Source organism: Monomorium pharaonis, chromosome 5 (assembly GCF_013373865.1).
Source record: "Monomorium pharaonis isolate MP-MQ-018 chromosome 5, ASM1337386v2, whole genome shotgun sequence".
Classification (NCBI taxonomy): Eukaryota; Metazoa; Arthropoda; class Insecta; order Hymenoptera; family Formicidae; genus Monomorium; species Monomorium pharaonis.
In genome coordinates this window covers 23,341,263-23,355,483 of record NC_050471.1, presented here as the reverse complement: position 1 = coordinate 23,355,483, position 14,221 = coordinate 23,341,263, and the positions used below count along the sequence as shown (strand labels likewise).

Below are 14,221 nucleotides of genomic sequence, written 5' to 3'. Positions count from 1 at the left end.
TTCGTGACACATGTCAAAAAGAGTATTTGACGAAATGGGCGCCTAATTTGGAATCTGTATACAATCAAAGTTATATTAATGTTACATTTTATTGATTTATACATCTTACCTGAATTATGTAGTTACTCCAAACTTAATGTTATTTCGTTAGGTTTGCGTAAGAAATGTAATTGTGCAATATAACTCTTGCTTTTGACGAATTTGTTTTTAGCAGATTTTATATAGAAAAGGACATGAATGTATGAAATATAGATTTTTAGTTCTTTAATTAACTAAGAGCGTAGATCATATACACTTATAATGTGAATCATTAAATAAATTCTTTTTTGTTTGTAAATTAAGTTTATATTATATGGGAACACGTTTTTTCTTTCAAAATATTTTTTTTACATAGATAAACTTTTAACATAAGAAAAGTTAATAAGTTAAAATTTATATATCTTAAAAATAACTACTTATTTAAAGTTAAACACTAACTTGTTTAAAATGAATTGAGTTAAGTTAAACATTATTAACCAATATTAAATAATTATCTTGGTTGTAATACGAGAATCCTCGTGATATAAATAGACTTCGTTAATATCGTTATTCTATACGTATTGACGTAATAATTCCGCAGTTCGGAAATGCCGTCACGTGCGCGCAGGCCATATCCTCATTTAAAGTGCGGATTCGCGTTAATTAACGTTATTAGCGTGCGATTCACTGATGTATCTGGTCATGCTTTTGTGACGGTCACGTGCACCTGCGACGAAGTATAATGTGTCAAGTGCAATTTGTGATATTCAGGTGCTGTACTCGCGAAACGGCCGGCGTTCCGGTAATCATTAGGAAGCCGGTTCCGACCGAGCGAGTCCGATTTGAGCGGGCAGCGGGGTGCGCGTTTAACGACGCACGTTTAGGGATACGCGGGTGTACCACTTAGCGGATGCGCCGCCGTATGTCCCGCTCTCGTTATATCACAGTGAGAGTTCGACGTTTAACACTGACTTTCTTCGAGGCCGCGGTCGATTTTAACCGCGCTTTCCACGCGATGCTATATAGTAGGTAAGATAGAGCGTATTAACGCATATAAGAATATAGTATACTAGAGGAAAGTCGCCAATGCTGGCACAACCCTCCTTTACTAACATAAGACTGCCTCTTTTATTTCTCGAAATTGCATTGTATTAATACTGATAAAAACATGATCTGTTTAGAATAGTTTAGATAATGAAGAGAAATAAAAACCCATAGTTGTTACATTTATGGCTTTCTTTTGTATAAAATTTGCTAAAAACAAATTTAACTTTTGTATATAATCGCATTACATGTTGCGTTTTGTGGAACAGACATTTGTTATAAAAATGTTTTGCATCAAATCAAAAGGTTTTTAAGAATTCTCATATACGTTAATTTTTAAACATTTTGTACAAGTAACTTATGTTAAAGGAAAAGAGAAGGAAAATGTAGCCTACTATGCCAATTTTGGGGACTAACTTTTCAGATATTTATTTTTGGTTATATTGTGGAAATATTAATTATTTCACAAAATATGGAACAGTATTATAAAGGCTGCTACCTGACGCTTTCTAGTTTTTGTATTTATGTCTCTAAAATTTTAATGTTAGTTTTTATTTATGAAATGGCCGACACAAAAACGAAATAATAGGCCGTTGTTGATTTTCCTCTATATGTATATTCTGCTTAAATTAATACACAAAATGGATTCTTTATACCCTGTGTTATTTATTGTTTCTCATTCTTCTTGTGTATTTGTCAAAATAGTCCTCTCTCTCTCTCTCTCTCTCTCTCTCTCTCTCTCTCTCTCTCTCTCTCTCTCTTTTTCCAGATTACTTTTATAATCAAACAAATTTTTACAAATAAAATCTATAGCCCCTTACAAACTTCCATAATATCCTATTTATATTTTTAAAAGATAAAAAATTAATAAATTTGTTTAGCGAACTTTAATAATCATGTCAATCACAGTCTTTAAATAATATCATTACCATTAGCATTACTTACCATTGATATGTCTCTAATTTTCGTGATTTTTCAAATCTCTCTGAGTAAATGTTGTGATCTCTCAACGTTCGCGCGAACGTCTTGTAAATCTAAATCGCTCAGATTTAAGGTTATTTCTTCAATCGATTTTTTTTCTAGATACAAGTATTGAAGGAAACTTCTAGAGAGATATTGCTTACATCGCAACATAGATTGTCGCAGAACAGGTTGCAGGTTTAATGGGTCACCGAGCAAATGCTTGTTCTTCGATCATCGCGTAAAATCAGTTGTGCGAGTATACGTCTATCGAGTAAATAACAATCGAGAAAAATGTATGCCTCGTAATAATTGAATAAATTAAATTATTCTGTAGATGGGATTGTGTTGTTTATGCGACGAGTATTTTTTCTACTCTCTCGCGACATTTTATGACACTCAAGAAATAAATACCAGCAACTTGCAATCAGAAAATTGAAGATAAAACGCACTTTAATTATGTATTATAAAGAAAGAAAACTAAATAAGTTTTGAATTACAAAGTAAGGGTATATAGTAAAGGGTATATAGTAAATGTTATGAGACATAGTACAAGAAAATGATTATGTAAAATAGTTTAATTCACGATATTATTATTGATACAAAGTATGTGATATTAGATTGATGCGAAATAATAAGAATATTGAAGTGTTGTTAATAAAACACTATGTTCGTAAAACATGCTATATTTGAAATCAAGAATGTAAATATTATAATCATTTCGATTGCCCCTACAATATACATTTGTTGTAATTTAACTCATAGACCCATAGCCAACTCAACAAGGTTAGCTAAACAATAATACTCGGAAAAAGAACAAGAGTATGAAGAAAATAATTTTGATATAACAATTTTGTAACTAATTGATGAAAACAAATTATTAAAAATTGACTGTAGAGGAAAATTGATTACACCAATCAATTCTATAGGAAAAATTATTAAAGAAATGTGTACAATTTTTTCCTAAATCGTACTTTGTTTACAAAAAATTATATAAATTAATGAAATTCTTAGACTTGCAAAGTTAACTAAGCAATAACATTTAGAAAGAACACAAGGACATGAAAAAAACATTTTTGACACAGAAAACACTTTGCAGAAATGCATTTTGCAACTAATCGTTACATTTTATCAAAAAAATTGACCGTGGAGAAAAACCGATTATACTGATTATTATTACTGACTTTTATTATCAAATTAATTAGCGAAAAGCTCATTTGCTTAATTGCTTATTACTCGAAAATTGTAGCTATTTCAACATATTTATTTAAAAAATCTGACTTTAGCAAAAGATCTGTTACTGAAGCAATATCCAGTAGAGACAAGCTGTATACAATCTCGCAGCATTAAGATTGTCATAAGCATCAAATGCGCAAATAAACCCAATTTCGCATTCATCTTCCTACCCGGGCCCAGTCAGAGGTCACATATCACATAAATAACTCCGACTAGTCAAAGGGTTAATTATTGCCGGGACTGGCCACAGTTTAATGCTTATAGTTTAATGTCCGTCCATCAACGTGGAAGGTCGCGATCGCCTCGAGGGCACGTAACTTCACGACGCGACCCGCATTAATAATCGCGTCCCTCTCGCTCTTCTCTGTCCCTGCGTCCCTCTAATGTAAAACGGCCATGCGTACTGATCTCTCACTCTGCTTCTTCCTTATCTGTTGCAGCACTTTCCACAGCCACTGAGGATGTCGGTGAAGGGCCCCAAGGGCACGAGAACGACACTGGTGAGTGATTTATGATTTCTTTGAGAAAAAGGAAATTCACATTCTTTAATTTCTTTTTTCTCCTTCACGAGGATTTGATATCGATTGTACAAATTTCGGTCTTGATACAAAAATCGTCTTTATAAAATCGACCTTCTCCAAATAGTAACGTGTATCTATATTGTGTGTTTCCGGTATTTTACTCGTAATTATGGCATCTGTTGCTATCAGTATTGTAACAACTGAATTTGCATTTGTTGAAAAATTCATGTCTTTTCATGATATGACAACGTTGAGTAATAATTAAGTTATATTGTGGTATGTAATCATTTAATTCCAAATTACTGTTTTTGTTATGTTTGTCATAACATTAGGTATACAAATTAACTCGGTGCCTACATTTGATGCTTTATAAATCTATTTTGAAACTTATCCTTTTGCAGTTTGCAAGTACGGGTCTGTATATGTTTCCAAAACACTAAGTATTTTGGAACAGATAATATAACTACATAAAATAGTTTTATAAAACAGTAAACGTGATAAGCAAGAGAAAAAGAATTTAAGACATTTTTTGCATTTTATTGCAAAATAATGCTACAAAACCACAGAAATAATATGTTCTGCTTTAATTAAGATAGGTCAAGTCAAGTTTCTTTTCATTTTTAAGCAACATTGACTATATGCTATAAAAAAGACAAAGTTTTATGTTTTGTCATCTATGTTTTGAGCTAAAAAATTATTCTTCATGCAGATTTTTGCCCAGACTTTAGCTCCATTGAATTACACTGAGAGGAAAATGTCGAAGTATTGAGAACCAACCAAATATTTCTTATGATGTTTTCTTCGATATTTATTATAAAAAAAATTATTTGTGAAAACAAAATATACATTTCTATGAAATGCATCTTATTTTTCTTAATTGATTTATTTCTTAGGAATAAAATTTTTAGAATAAAATATACACTATTAGAATAAAATATATACTATTTAGAATAAAATATATACTATTTTTTATAAAAAATTAAGTATTTTTCTCTAATAAATAGTTTATTTAAAATATTTAAATAGAGCAAATTAAATGTGTTATTTCTAAATTATTTATTTGTACGCATACTGAGGGCTATCTCTTTAAATAAGGTATATTTTACAAAAATATATTTCAGAAGTATATTTCACTAAATATTTCACAGAAGTGTATATTTCGTTTTCACAAATAAATGTTTTTATAACAAATAAATATCAAAAAAAAATGTTACAAGAAATATTTGGTTCTCAAACTTCAACATTTTTCTTTCGGTGTACTATTTATATTCCTGTCGCCTTATCGTTACCTGCTTGATATTTTATATAAAACAGTGGAAAAAATAAAAAAATCTTAAAATGATAGATTATGTCACAAGTGCGGTAAGTCGTTTTCTTCGAGTACGAGGAGTGGACACAGATGAGCCGAAGACGAGAGAACGATGTTTTGTTATCTGTGCATCGAAGTGTGGTGTTTGAGTATTCTTGGATGTTTTTGAGTCCTCACGAATTGACAGGTTAGTTAAAGTTAGGTTTGCAAAAGCGACAAAGTGTAAGTAATTTTTCAAGAGTTATCGTTTGCGTGTCGCGAGATGGCGCGCATGTCAGTGAACTAATAAAGATGTGGGTAAAGTCAGCTGGTCGTGAGTTAAATGAGGTGATAGTGCTGTAAAATCATCGAAGAAATACTTTTTTATGCCATCTATTGGGAGCATAAAAACAGTGAAATAATTATTTGCGTGGAATAATTGGGTTATAGCTAAACGGCGACTTTGTAGATGAAAGAGGGCCATGAAAAGAATCACTTTCGATGCACATGCAACAAAAATTTTATTGAAACTCAAAACCATCAAATTTTTTTCACAAGAATTCGCACAAGAGTAACTGTTCGATAGATATATGAATCGAAGACGTAGAAAATAATAAAAATTGTCTCAAACATTAAACCTCTATTTAATCTTTCGTGAATAAATTTGGAAAAAAGCTCTGAATAATTTGTATGCCTAATAATTTTTAAGATCGAATAGTGTCATATTATATTAGTCATATTATTGATAAAGGTAACTTTGATATATACATACACATAGTTGCCTACGTATTGCTTTAATATCGGTATACTTGGAATTGTTAAAATATACAACTTACCAACACCATAAGCAATCACAGATTTGCGCGATTTTACTTAGATATTACGATGCCGTATAATTTCTTCGATCATCAGCATCGATGACAAATTTATTCGATATTCGCTTTTCGATCTACGTCTTTCCAATTGCAAAGATATAAAGAAAAGAAAAAAGGAAAAACAAAAGAACGGAAGGATCATGAGATCGCGCTAGAACTGAAAATCTGTGAGCAGACGTTTCGTCAACCATGTTCGAGAGATTTGGTCCAGGGTCAACTGGTCCAGTTCCCGAGTGAGCGGCGAGATTGATGCTAAAATATTAAATGTGCGCGTAATCCGCCAATTGATGCACTCAACCGGCTGAGATCGCATTCTATATCTGCCGATTGAATCGCAATTAGTTTACGTTTATCGCGTTCAGTGTGGCTAAGTATGTTTGACAAAGCATATCTAAATACCCGAACTATCGGGAATAGGTTTGGCGTAACATTTTTTTTGCAGCGCATAATGTGCCTTAAGAAATTGCTGACAACTCACGACAATGAGTGATTAATTAGCGCTTGGAATGGAACGGTAATTTCCGAGAATGCGGGACGTCTATTCAATTGTACATAATAAAGATTGGTCCCCAAGTATATAGTATAGTTCATATTGCTTGCGACACAGCAACTATTATTGCGCGCACATATGCAGTGTGTGTGGGTTTTTGTATTGTTGATCACGAAGTGAATCAAGTCAATTCTAAATAGGAACAGATTTCTCAGATCAACAAACAAAGAAAAGTTTATACAAGTGTATGGACGACGTTATAAAGATATGTAGCTGAAGCAGCCAAAGGCAGCAACCAAACGTCGAGCAGGGCCGAACGTCATATAGGCGTTTCCAGGGGACACCATTCAATCAAACGTTAAAAATTCCCTGGTTATGAGATTTTTATTCGCAATCGTTATTAATTGTTTAGTAGTATTTCAAATTGTTAATTACGTTAGTCAGATAAATACAAGGAACGCTGTCTTCAAATTTCTACGAAAATATTTTTTGAAGTCTAGAACGACTTAATTAACCGTATATGAGAAATTTTTATGAAAATGCATTTTTGCAAAACATAGTTGATTACCAGAATAATGCAGCGATTTTTTTTGTAAAGTACATTACCGCTTTTTGCCGCACCCAGAGCCGACGACGAGGACATAGCGGTTTCACGGCTCCAAACGATAAAAATTAATTAAAAAAATATTTATAACAATTAGGAAAATGCACGTCCTCCCGTGAATGATGGATCAGTCGATTGTGCGTTACGGAAAGATATTTCCAGTCAAATTTGAAAGAAATCGTATTTTGCGTTTAGGCGTGAGACGCAAAAAATGATAAGAATTAATTATTTAAATATTTATAACAATTAGAAAAATGCACGTCCTCTCGCGAATGATCGATCAGTCGATTGTACGTTACGGAAAGATATTTACAGCCAAATTTGGAGGAAATCGTACTTTGCGTTTAGGCGTGAGGCGCAAAAAACGATAAAAATTAATTTTTTTAATATTTATAACAATTAAGAAAATGCACGCCCTACCGCGAATGATCGATCAGTCGATTGTACGTTACGGAAAGATATTTTCAGCCAAATTTTTTGAAGGAAATCGTATTTTGCGTTTAGGCGTGAGGCGCGGAAAACGATAAAAATTAGTTAAAAAAATTTATAACATTGGTAAATTACAAGTCTTGTCGCAAATGATCGATTATGTATTATAATGACTAAACTCTATGCAAATTTTTCAATGTTTGTTAAAAATCTCATAACCAGGGAATTTTTAACGTTTGATTGAATGGTGCCCCCTGGAAACGCCTATATGACGTTTGGCCCTGGCCAGTCGACGTTTGACTGCTGCCTTTGGCTGCTAGCTTCAGCTACATTATAAAGATTACTTAATCTATCTTTTGATACATCAAGTCTTGTATTTAGAACGCTTAAAAAAATGCGCTTTTTTATCAAACTGTCTTTATTGTTTGTTAGACATAAAACAAGGATAGAATGACAGAAAAGTTAACATCTTTTTCTTAAAAATGCATTCCGTGAATATAGACTTAAGTTTATAAAGTCCATCGGGGAGATGTAAATTAATAAAATTTAGAATAATTATTTAAACAAATTTTAAATTATTAATTATTTTTAATTAGCATAACATGAACATTACGTGTTATTAACTTTTTGTAATTTATGTTTTATATTTATACTTATCCTCAGATTGTTATCTACATTAGATTGTGACCTCAGAAATGTATAAATAAACACGGCAAATCTGTCGCTTAACTTATGTCCATACAAATGACTTTTAATGAAACTGCTTTATTGTGGATAAAACAAGAAATATGCCGTATGCACTATGTCTGTTAGGTTATTATCGATGTTGTAGTATCAATATATTTGTTGAAATAATCTTCAGAACTAAATTTAGGTTTATTAAATTCTGATATTTGATAACATGTACTTAATCATTTTATATGTACATGTTAGATTTATAATAAAGTTTAACATTATATTTTATTAATTTTATCAATTTAAGTAGTTTTGCATATCATTAATCATGATTCAAATATTGTAAAGGTTGTTTGCATGTATTTTTCTGATTCTGACAAACTGCAAAACGTGAATATAACTCCGATATAATAACATAAATATAAAAGTAGAGAACGAAAGTGGTATTATAGTCCTTGTAGGTGTATTGTAGCCACTTATAATATGTCTCCGTTATTAGAGGACTTTTAGTGATTACTGAAATCATTTATTTAATAACTCGCTGTTATGTAATGGCGGTAATTTGGATGGACAACAGTTGACATTTATTATAAGGCATTTTTACTTTTTCGAAAGTTATATTTTTTTAACGTTGAATTATGTATACTTCTTTGTTCTTTTTAAATTTGATCGTATTATTATTACATGAATATATGTACATTTGAGTGTTTTTTTTTGTTATTTAATATATTATTCATATTATATACATTTCAAGTTATGCAAAGTTGAACGATAGTATGGGATTTTGTTAATGTAGTCCCTTAAAAACTGATATTTAACAGGTTTTATGGCCTTTATGATTCATACAACTTCTTTTTTGATGTTTTGTATACTGAAGAAGTTATTTGATAAGTTGATTATAATTCTATTGCTAATTTATTGTTTATATTATATGTATTATATAGATTTTCAGTGTGTGTGTGTGTGTGTGTGTGTGTGTGTGTGTGTGTGTGTGCGTGCGTGCGTGCGTGCGTGCGTGCGTGCGTGCGTGCGTGCGTGCGTGCGTGCGTGCGTGCGTGCGTGCGTGCGTGCGTGCGTGCGTGCGTGCGTGCGTGCGTGCGTGCGTGCGTGCGTGCGTGCGTGTGTGTGTGTGTGTGTGTGTGTGTGTGTAAAAGAAGTTATATGTACACACATACCCTTTGCATATGTTTCATAATATTTTCTCTTTTTTTAAAGATAAATGCTTTTAGTAATTGGTAAAACTATTATGTATTTAATTGAAATATATGATGTTCCGATTCATGTTTTGGGTTATTTTCACACGAAAGAGGTTAAATACAATTTTAGAGCAAACCACTGTTTTTGAAATAAAATTTTATAAGAATTTTATAAAATTAGAATTTAAAAAAACAATAAAAAATCTAGTTTTGTAAAAATGCCGCCTCTGTTCTTTGATTCATTATGTAGTATTGTCACATTTTTATAAATAACACGTGACATAAAATTTACAATCTTGCTCTCTAGCAGCATATCTACAAATCTAAATAGGTGTATTATATACATATATCTAAAGATTATTTTATCTTTAGTCGTTAAGTTTTGCATTTTATTCATTGATACAATTATTGATTTACAGTAATTATTGATTGTCTATAAAGATAGACTAGTACGCTGTAGTACGTATGTAATAAGCACTTTGAATGTGCATGTGCATTGGACCGCGGTCATTGTAAATTTTTATAAATAACCTGCAGTGTTTTTACCATGAACCAATAATAACTTACCGACTGTAACTCTAATAAATTTCATGGTCCATAGATGTCAGCGCGCACGATCAACCTAAGCAACTGACAAACTTGATCGAGGTCGATAATGTAGAGTCATTCATTAATTTTTGTCCATAAAAATATTTGCTTCAAAATACAAGTTATGTAGCTTATACTTACAAATGAACGGTACACCGCAGTTCGGAATAAATTAAGAAATAAAACTATATTTGTAAAATTACGATTACAAGTTATAAAAAAAAGTTATTTATTGGATCAAATTTTGTTCATTTAAGCGCTTTTACTGAGAAATTTGTAGTGAAAGCGTTTAAATGAACAAAGTTTGATCAAATAAATAACTTTTTACGGCTTGTAATTGTAATTTGACAAATATAGTTTTATTCCTCAATTTATTTTGAACTGCAATGTACCATTTATTTGTACATATAAGCTACATAACTTGTATTTTAAAGCGAATATTTTTATGATTAAATAAATTAAAAAATTTTTTTTGCATTTTTGGTCTTTATCTAATCGTCTTCGGGTTTATATGTGTATGTACTTTAAACGTGTAAAAAGATTTTCAATTCTGTAAATTCAATTTGGAACTAAATGGTTGAATGTCGGTAAAACAGATGACTTTAGGATCCCCTTAAGACTTGTGGCGCCGCCTTGCGGATCATGGGCCAGTTCCATTCTCACCCAAACTGAATATAGAGGCAGAAGCGATAGAGATATATACTTGCGTTGTATCTCGCGTTATTAACTTTAATAATAAACTAATTACACAATGAACAAAAATTGAAGTATAGAAATAAGCAGTGTTATAAATGCTGTATAGTTGACTGTAAAAGTACATCAAACAATGATTCGGTTATTTTGCATACATTTCCTTCAAATATGATTTAAAAAAGAAAAAGTTGAAAAAAATAGCTGTTCCATCCATAGCAGTAAAGGTAAAAGCTGTACTGGTACAGACTAACAAGGAAACAATTCTAACTATATTAAAGAAGAATAAAAAGTATAAGAAAGGTTATTATTAAAGTAATTAATTTATTATTAAAAAGTTAATAATACAAGATCAAATGACCTCTATCGCTTCTGCCTTTATATTCAGTTTGTATAAGAATGAAACTGATGCGGCCTATCATCAGCAAGACGGCGCCACAAGTCTTAAAGGTCGAATAGGACGTGAAGGGATGCTGGGTAGCCAAACACCTTTGGAGACAGTTTGTTTTACCGTTGCATTGTAAATGTTCATATCTTTAAAAAACACTTAAATAGTAATGAATAATAATTAATTAATACATTATAATTAATGTATTATAAGCTGACCATTTAAATGACAATCAGACAAACTTCTGGATGAGATATTTGATTTTTACTCTTAATTTTATTTCTGTTGCATTATATGTAAAATATTATAAATTAAGGAAGTAAAATACTGCGTTTTATATTTTCAGTTTAAGAAAAAAAAATTTTTTCTTAAACTGAAAATATTTTATGTAAATATGTGCTTATTTTATTGAGAAGTAAAGTTTTTACATATACATATATACAATCGCTAGATACTAAACTAATTTGCTGAATACATCTTGTAAAATTACAACTTCTTTGACGAATTTAAGTTAATGTATCAATGGTAAAAAAAGGTTTCTATTCTAAATGATAACTTTGTATTGGAAATTATTACACGTGTAGTTGCGATAACAAGTCAGTATACATTTTCAAAATGTAAATTCTTTTTTATGAATTACTTATTTATAAAAACATGTATGTAATATTAACATTTATGCGCAAAACTGTAAATAATTTTTTTATTGTTTAAACAATTAAAAGTAATTTGAAAATACATTAATTTATTATGAAAACATAGAAAAAATAACATCAATTTGTTGATTACAGCTTCAAATTGATGTTTATACAATATCAATTCCATTATCATTTTTTTTGCTAAAAGGTTAATAATAAGACTTTGTCTGTGATATTATATTGTATTTGTATAACTGGATATAAATGAATGTACGGTCATTGAATTTGCCATTAGAAAAACTAGAGAGAGAGAGAGAGAGAGAGAGAGAGAGAGAGAGAGAGAGAGAGAGAGAGAGAGAGAGAGAGAGAGAGAGAGAGAGAGAGAGAGAGAGAGAGAGAGAGAGAGAGAGAGAGAGAGAGAGAGAGAGAGAGAGAGAGAGAGAGAGAGAGAGAGAGAGAGAGAGAGAGAGAGAGAAGATATTAAGAAAAAGGACTTTAGGATTAAAATTCTATTAGAGGATTCTATTTTAAAAAGAAGTTAACTTTTATTTTATCTTAGTACATAATTGCTGTTTATTTATTAATAAATGGAATATATGTGCCGAGATGTTTCTACATATATGGTTTCTATGTTCATTGATTCGTGTTTTCAATTGTCTATCAATCACAAGCTGCATCACAATTTTTACAATTTAGTTTATAAAACGTTCTTCTTCGATATGTTCAATAGTAGATCTTTTTGTGTTTTAATCAACTTTCCTAGGTTATGCTAAAAAAGGGTCAATTTTAATTTAGTATCTTTAATAATGTTTTTAAATTTTTCATAAGCGTTTTGCATATGATGTACAGTGAATCAGTAAAATAATTTATCTGAATTATAATTAATCTGATGACATTATCTTGTTTATTCTTTTGGTAAATATTTCGATCAGGGGAGCCTGTCCCGATGACCTTGATCTTGATATATGTTGTAAAGGTCACCTTCTTGAGTGACCTTCAAAAGATTTTAGCCGTCGTTCGTGATTCATTAAAAAGTTATTAATAAAAAAAAGTTTTATAAATACTTTTGTTTAAAACATAATATTTTGCATTGTACTATTGTGCTTTTGATTGAAAGAGAATTAATATATTCTCAGAAAACGTGTGGGCGGGGGAGGGGCTCCGCCTCTGCCCCTGCACGCCCTCCCCGTGATTTTTCCTCTAACCCTTACTAATTTTATGTCGCTATTTGGTTTATAATGTGAAAACATTGGAAACGAACAGCGTGGATCTTGTTTGGCGTGGAAAGTCGCAAACCCATGTGGTACTGTACAAGCGTGGACGTCGTTTACTTTACGTTTCATAAATACGATACATGATATCAGTGCTTTACGTTTTTACTAGTACTTTTAAATTTTCCTTGTGAAAATTAGAATGTAAAAGCCAAAAAAGCCCGAACCAAACTAGTGACTGTACTCCTTTTTTTGTGAAACAAGTTACTGAGACAAATTTAAAAAATCGAAGGAGGTAGGTTTCCGATATCACAAAAATTTTATTTTATTATTTACAAGAAATTATGTTCAAAAAATTGATCCTTTTGTCTCCGATTTCTACTGTGAATTATAACTTTGGATGAACTTTTTAAACGAATTACAACTAATTTGATTTTGAGGAACAGTCATTAAAATGTCATTAACATAACAGAAGTGAAACAGAACGGAAAGTTCGATGTTTTCAACAATCCATTTTCTAAATCCTGCATTACTTACAGGTCTGTTATTATATTGGCTAACCCACTGGAATCTTGTTTATTATATTAATTTATTATTGAACACAGGAGCCCTTGTAAATTATTTATAAATTTTTAAATTAATTTTATCGAGTTAATTCAATTCCAAATAGCCAAGTCTGTTGAAAGCATTTATGCCAAGTATCTGCTATCAATCATTGTAAAAAAAAGGTTTATAAATTGCGGCACACAGAATCTGTAATACCAGAAAATGTTGGTAAATTGCCATTGAAAATATAACAAAGTTTGCTGATTATGCTATACCAACAGATTGGCGGCAGTAATCGAACAAGATTGCGATTTCTATTCAATTTTTGTTATCAGATTCTGTGAGCAGATTCTACTAGCAAATTGTAAGCATATATTGCCGAAGTAACGGATGTCAATTTGTTATTAACTTTTGATAAAATTTATTGCCAATCTGCTTACATATTGCGTGCATTTCGCATTACAGGGATAATAAATTTATATAAAATAATGTATAACATATAATATGTACATATATAAAATAATATGTAATGCAATATTATTATTGTGCAACGGAAAGCAATTGCTGCGTAAAAAAATGTGTAACTCTGATACTGAAGCTATTTCAAGCGATACGTAGTTGCTTTAAGAGCAACGCACACGTCGCAATATTGTGTAAGATTGTAATCTTGCAATTAGTCAAGCTTAAGAAGCATTAACTTAGTCAGTTATTAAAGATCCTGAGAGAGAAAGAGCGAAAGAGAATTTACAATTATCTTTGATAGTATTATCAGTAGCATATATTTGTGTGACATTGTATGTACTTAACGTACGTAACCTTAATATCTA

At 31.0% G+C, this 14,221-nt stretch overlaps 1 long non-coding RNA gene across 12 annotated transcripts in view; it reads left to right on the top strand.

Moving 5' to 3' along the window:
• Positions 1-14,221, top strand: part of LOC105839991 — a 139,824-nt gene that overhangs the window by 63,441 nt on the left and 62,162 nt on the right. For all 12 annotated transcript variants that reach the window (XR_004963447.1, XR_004963446.1, XR_004963444.1 and 9 more), the window contains one exon: positions 3,699-3,758. This is a non-coding gene — a long non-coding RNA (uncharacterized LOC105839991). The remainder of the gene's footprint in view (positions 1-3,698; positions 3,759-14,221) is intronic.